The sequence below is a fragment of the Triticum dicoccoides genome, chromosome 6B, assembly GCF_002162155.2.
Source record: "Triticum dicoccoides isolate Atlit2015 ecotype Zavitan chromosome 6B, WEW_v2.0, whole genome shotgun sequence".
In the NCBI taxonomy this organism is placed as follows: domain Eukaryota; kingdom Viridiplantae; phylum Streptophyta; class Magnoliopsida; order Poales; family Poaceae; genus Triticum; species Triticum dicoccoides.
The window spans coordinates 371,025,027-371,031,011 of record NC_041391.1 but is presented as its reverse complement, the minus strand read 5'-3'; the positions used below and the strand labels follow the sequence as shown (position 1 = coordinate 371,031,011).

Here is a 5,985-nt window from a genome sequence, read left to right as displayed (position 1 = left end):
TTAAGACATGTGCGCTCAATCTAAATAGGGTTGTTCATAGTGTATTAGTTTTGGTCGTTTCGGGGTACCACTTCTTGTTGGTTGTGTAGTGTACCAAATTCTGCTTCTTAGCGACTGTTTTCATGGAATAAAACTCACTTTCTTCATTTTAAAAAAGGCACATGTGTGCAGGAGTGCCAACGGTGACTTGTATTTTCATGTTAGCATGGTTTGTTGTTAGACTGTCTACTTTCTAGAAAATAAACATCGTCCATAATATTTTCATTATTAAAAAAAGGTATAGTGCACACTATTACGTGTGCAAAACTTTACTGGTTTCATTGGTCCCACCAATGCTAATTGTATCTTCCTTTTTATGGACGATGCTTCGGTGCCTTAAGACACCTACCTTTGTGTCTATGACATGGGCCCAACAGATGGCTGGCCCACATGTCAATGACCTAAAGGTAGGTGCCTTTAAGGCACCGAAGCTGTGTCCCCTTTTTATGTAGTCTTAGTAGTTTTTCTATGTTGTTTTTAGAAAAGTTCAATTTTTCTGCTGGTGGAATATTATGGGATTTAGCCAAACAGGCTGACGCAGATAGATATAGCACCACACACATCTTTCCTACACGCCTTAAAAGGAAATCCTCTTTCCCTTTCATGCTTTCACAACGACACATGTTGCTCTTGCTCTTACCCTTGCCCGATCCCCTTTCTCACTCGAAAATTGCTGCCGCCGGTAGCTCCCATCAGCTTGATTCCTTGATTCAGTGCCTTGAGCTTGTTCGTCCTCACCTGCAGCCTGCCCTGCAGCTTGATTCGTTTGTGCGGCCACATGGCGACCTTCGACGACGGCTGGTTTGTCTCCTGATCTCCTCGTACGCCTCCTCTATCTCCGCCTAGGATGGTAAACGGCGATGGAGGGGTAGCAGGGCCCAAGGTGTAGCTGCGCAAGGGAGGAGGCGAGATCAGGCGTGGATTTCATCTCCCGCAGCTGCTTTGATCCATCTTTACTATGAGGATGGTGTAGATGTTTTCTGCCCCTAAAGCGCCGGCCAGACGCATCCTCCACATGGGCAACATTCTTCAAAGTCTGAAGGTCGTCTTTTTTCCTTTTCCTGGCTGTCATATTTTTTTTCATAACCGCTTCCTTTGTTTGTGTGATTGGACTAATATAACGTAATTAAGTTAATGCCTATTTGTGAAAAATGCTTATTTTTAAGGGCTCTATAAGTGTTAACTAGATAGATAACAATTAGTGAGTGAAATTAAAATAAATTTAAATATATGTCTGCGCACAGAAGATAACTCAATCGTCGGCGCTTTTGCCATCGGTATGCATGTAAGCGATGCGCTTGCTCTATCTTGCGCAGTGTGAGGTTCGTAGGGGCATTGTCATCCCCAAGTTCCATCTCGGGCGCGTCCTCACAGTCCCAAAGCGAGGCAGCCCAAAAAATTTGTCTACGTCATCGACAAAGGCAGCCTGGCTTGGTCATCGTATATTTTCACCAGCACGTCTTCAAATGACTAATACGTACCAAAATAAAGGTTTAAACTGTAGGATAAACTAACCTGAGATATGTACCCTAGTCTACATGATGGATAGCTTATTGTGGAAACATGCACTAAATATGCTTTGATTAATGTCATGTGGCTATTAAGGTGAGAAGCATGCATGGTCCTGAATCTGAAAATAAAACATGGATTGGTACCCATCAACAGACTTCTTATAGAACAGAATTGACCACAACCATATGGATGTACATGGAAAACAACATACCACCATCTCTCTTTGAAATAGCAATATTTATTGGAAATTCACATTTGGTGCACTCTAATGAGCCGATAAGAATTGTGTAAATCTATGGATAGCACACTTTTCAAACATTGATGCAAGGTGGTAACAATCATTTAATATTTAATGTTTATGGGAATGTTAGAAAAGAACAATAGAAGATAATATTGTGCAAGTCTAGACTACGCATCCCTCCAAATTAAGGAAAGATCGTGGGCACAAATTCTAAATGCATAGGTGTATGTTCCAGTTTTTATGAGCTGAAAATACTAACAATTTTTATTTTAACTATAACTGAATTTTCTTTGTCACTGAATTTATTTTATGATCTGAATGTCTAGTTGAGAAAAGTTCACTGAAGTTACAAAAAAATTGCATTATGTCAGCCATTTCATATTGAATGCTTATGCCAAAAGAAGTGTTATATAGCCACGTACATGTACCTATCGTGAAGTTAAGGTGGATCGTAGATCTTTGGGGTTTGATCACCATGTATGTTACAAATAAAAGCAAGGGACTGGGATTCCAGTGTAGCATTTCCAACACCAATAGACTTTTAATACTACACTATGAAAAAGATATGTACCATATTTAGAACTGAAAGCCTTTTAGTAGATTGTATTTTTCTTTGGAGTGCCTTGTCTTCTCGTTGCTACATCTGAAAGGAGTTCCAAAATATATCAGTTACTATTAAACAATGTAATCAGTTCCAAATAGCGGACATGCATCATACTTCATCCGATCCATAAAAAGTGTTGCAGTTTTGAACTAAACCCAGTTCAAAACTGCGACACCTATTTTGGATCGGAGGGAGTAGTAGTTTACAGGTGTAAACTTGCAAATATCACCACATTGCCTCACTATATAGATGATGAATCAAGGAAATGCTGCAATTGGCATGAGCTTAAACATATATGCTCATGTGTGTGTGTGTGTGTGTGTGTGTGTGTATTCTAGTGTATAGTTACAAGAAAAATAACTTGGGCATACCTTTTAGAAAGGAGTGGAGAAAGTGCTTCGATTGCCCAGAGTTGGCATCTAAATAGGAAAAAATGGATGGATAATTTTATAGTAAATAAAAGAACTTTCCAACATTCCTAGACATCTAACATTTATAGACTTTTTAGTCACTATGCCCAATCGCTAAGATATATCATCTTTCACAACCAAGCTTTAGCCAGTGCAAATAGAGCATCATTAACATGGACCGATCCAATAAATAGATAACTGATCTTTTAATAAATATACTTAAGGAGGGCAGCCCTGTTTTTACATTAATGTAATTATCTCTGAATGCAAAAGTAGATATTTCCATACTAAATGGATTATGATTTAGAAGGTAGATCCAGGTAAATATGCGACCACATAACACCTCGTGAAAAGATCATCATTTTGAAGAGTTACCAACATAACTAAAGTAAGACATCACAGTATTGCAGCATACACAAGGGGAAATTAATCGATTAGTTAGCTTGCCTAATCCAGAACCTATGTAAAGTAGCCAACCTTTGCACACCCTTCCTTATAAACAATCTGAAGAATAAAAATTGCTATTGAAACCGTGCTGGTATAAATCAAGTGCAGCCCTGTGCTTTGGCGCCAACAATGTTCATTGTGTTACAGTGCATTGATTGAAAAGGCCTGAAAGTGTTTTCTAGTTTTACAGTATTAGCAGTTGATTCTTGATTGATGCTATGTGTTCCTACATAAAATTCTCTGTTAGAATTGAAGCCTTGATACTAATAATTTGACAAACACTTGCAGTGTGTTTCCCTACAGCAAGAAATAAGGAGGCACATAACTCGGAACGATTGGACGTGGGGAGCAAAAAAAGAAATATTACCTTGTTGTTTACCGCAAATAGTAGTAAAGGTCCAACCCCTAGGTAAATATCGCCCTTGATGAAGAGGTTGAATTCTGGCCACTTATAGGGTCTGTCTATGGCGTGTATCTCAAGTCCCAACTCTCACCTGATGGGTCTTCTAATCTCCCTCTAGCTGGCTGACAGCAGAATTCATATGTTAATAACAATGCTGAAAGAGCAATCCAACCATCCAAGGCATATGGTTTTGGAGATCAGCAGTTTGCAAATACGGAAGGAAAAATTACCTTATAGCAGCTAGCTGTTGGGGTGAAAGCAAATTGTAAATTTTTTGATTCAGTTATGTTTGCACGTGGTTGTACCACATCAAAACTGATATAACCTTCCTAATCTTATGACAATTCTTTCGCCTTATTTTTTTTTGTAGCTGAGCGACTGCTTATATTCTTTTCCCTGGCGGCCATACATGCCTATCTCTTGTGTATTCATTGATCAATTTTTGTTGAGCATATTAGCTACCAATCTGTCCTGCTTAGTGGTCGATCCTTTTAATAAGGGACAAAGTAGAAGTAACACTGCAGTGAAGAACAATAGCATACCTAGCCATCAAGGCCGGATTCCTGTATGCACATTGAGCAGCAGAGAGAGAACAAATATGTTTGAGGTTGAGGATGCATGGTGAGCCCGAGGGGAGGCTCGATCAATCTCGACAGTTACCCCATCGTCGGGCATGGCTTCCATGGGGGCATGGAGATGATGTTTTTTTTTCTTTAGGAAATGATTAATTATTATTCGTTTTTAGTGAAAAGATATGGAAGTGAGATATGTACGTGATGGATGTGAGGTTTTTTTTTTTTGAGGGGTATGTGAGGTTGTTTTTTTATGTGAAAAGATATGGATGTGAGAAATGGACGTGAGATTGGTTTTTTGGGAAAAGGTGAATTGTTATTCAGTTTTTTTAGTGAATCGGCAGGATATGTAATGGCAAAGGTGGGTAATTATTTTTCCTTTGGTTAGATCAGACGACTGTAATTTCTTTCTCTATTAAAATAAATGGCTGGATGTTTCTATTTTTTGTGGTAATTTCTAGCATAATTATCTTTTTTCTGGTTAGCCCGTAAAGTACGTTTTATATATAATAGGTTATAGCTTCTGATGTTTCAGAATTTGGTTGTTGTCTCAGTAGCAAATAATTCGTTTGCATATTGATCTTTTTAAAAAGATATGTCATAATTAACCAGTTTGTTCAATTTTTCAAACTAAGTACTAGTGATTTTTTATGTTGCTATAAATCCATTTTCCCTACAATTGTTACTTATCTAGTTCTAAATATTACAGGATGTACGGAAGTGTTCTTACTGGGAGTGGGTTGATCAAGAGTAGCCACAATCTTTGAAGATGTGCCTAGCAAAGCTTTGGAGCATGTATCAGGAAGAGAACAGAGGTAGGCTTAGAGAAAGTGTTGTCAGCGCTGAAGAATATTTAAAGATGCGGGATAAAAAGAAGAAGGTGGGACTATCTATATGTTCTTATGAAGTTGAACTATCTATATGTTGTACTGTGTTGTTTTCCGGTAGCTATCATATTGTGATGTTAAAATATACTCCCTCCGTTCCAAAATAGATGACTCAACTTTGTACTTGAGTAGAACAAAGTTGAGTCATCTATTTTGGAATGGAGGGAGTATCTATGTGCATGATATGAAGTTGGCAAACAACTGTTTGATATGAAATGTGAATTTGCGTAATACTGGAATTATTAATTGTAAACTAATAAACCTGCTAAATGGGTCATGGAACTTTGCAAACGGGTCTAGAAGTAAAAGTGCTTGTGATGGATAGCCCAATGCCACACAGTTTTCTTCATCAAATCGTGTGTGATGCAGTTGATAAAAGCAAATGATTAATCAACGCGGAGCGTGTGTGATAATTACACCTATCACACACGAGTCTGTACATAAACCTGTGTGGGATGTACATACGAACGGAAATATTTTCCCTGGATTGACTGTGTGGGATGTACATACGGAAGAAAACGTTTTCCCTGGATTGACTGTGTGGGAAGTACATACGAACGGAAACGTTTCCCTAGATTAACTTTGTGAGATGTACATAAGAACGGACGCGTACTCCTTGGATTGACTCTGTGTGATATACATACGAAAGGATTTTCTTTTTCTGGGATTCACCGTGTGGGATGTACATACGAACGAAAACAATTGGGTTTCGATGCCTTATCCGATCACACACGAGCTCATTTTGCCCCAGCCTATGTGCGAGGAGGGCCTATCCCCGACGGTTTATGGGTCGTGTAGGAAGGACTCGTCTATCGCCCACACTCACTTGGCGATGCTTCCAAATGCATTCACGGAAAGGGGTTAAAAACC

The 5,985-nt window shown here is 38.8% G+C and overlaps 1 long non-coding RNA gene across 1 annotated transcript; it reads left to right on the top strand.

The window, feature by feature from the left end:
* Positions 1-614: 614 nt before the first annotated feature.
* On the top strand, positions 615-4,551 carry LOC119324029. The gene is made up of 2 exons (XR_005156726.1): positions 615-1,081; positions 3,542-4,551. It is a non-coding gene; the product is annotated as an uncharacterized LOC119324029 (long non-coding RNA).
* The last annotated feature ends 1,434 nt before the right edge of the window (positions 4,552-5,985 follow it).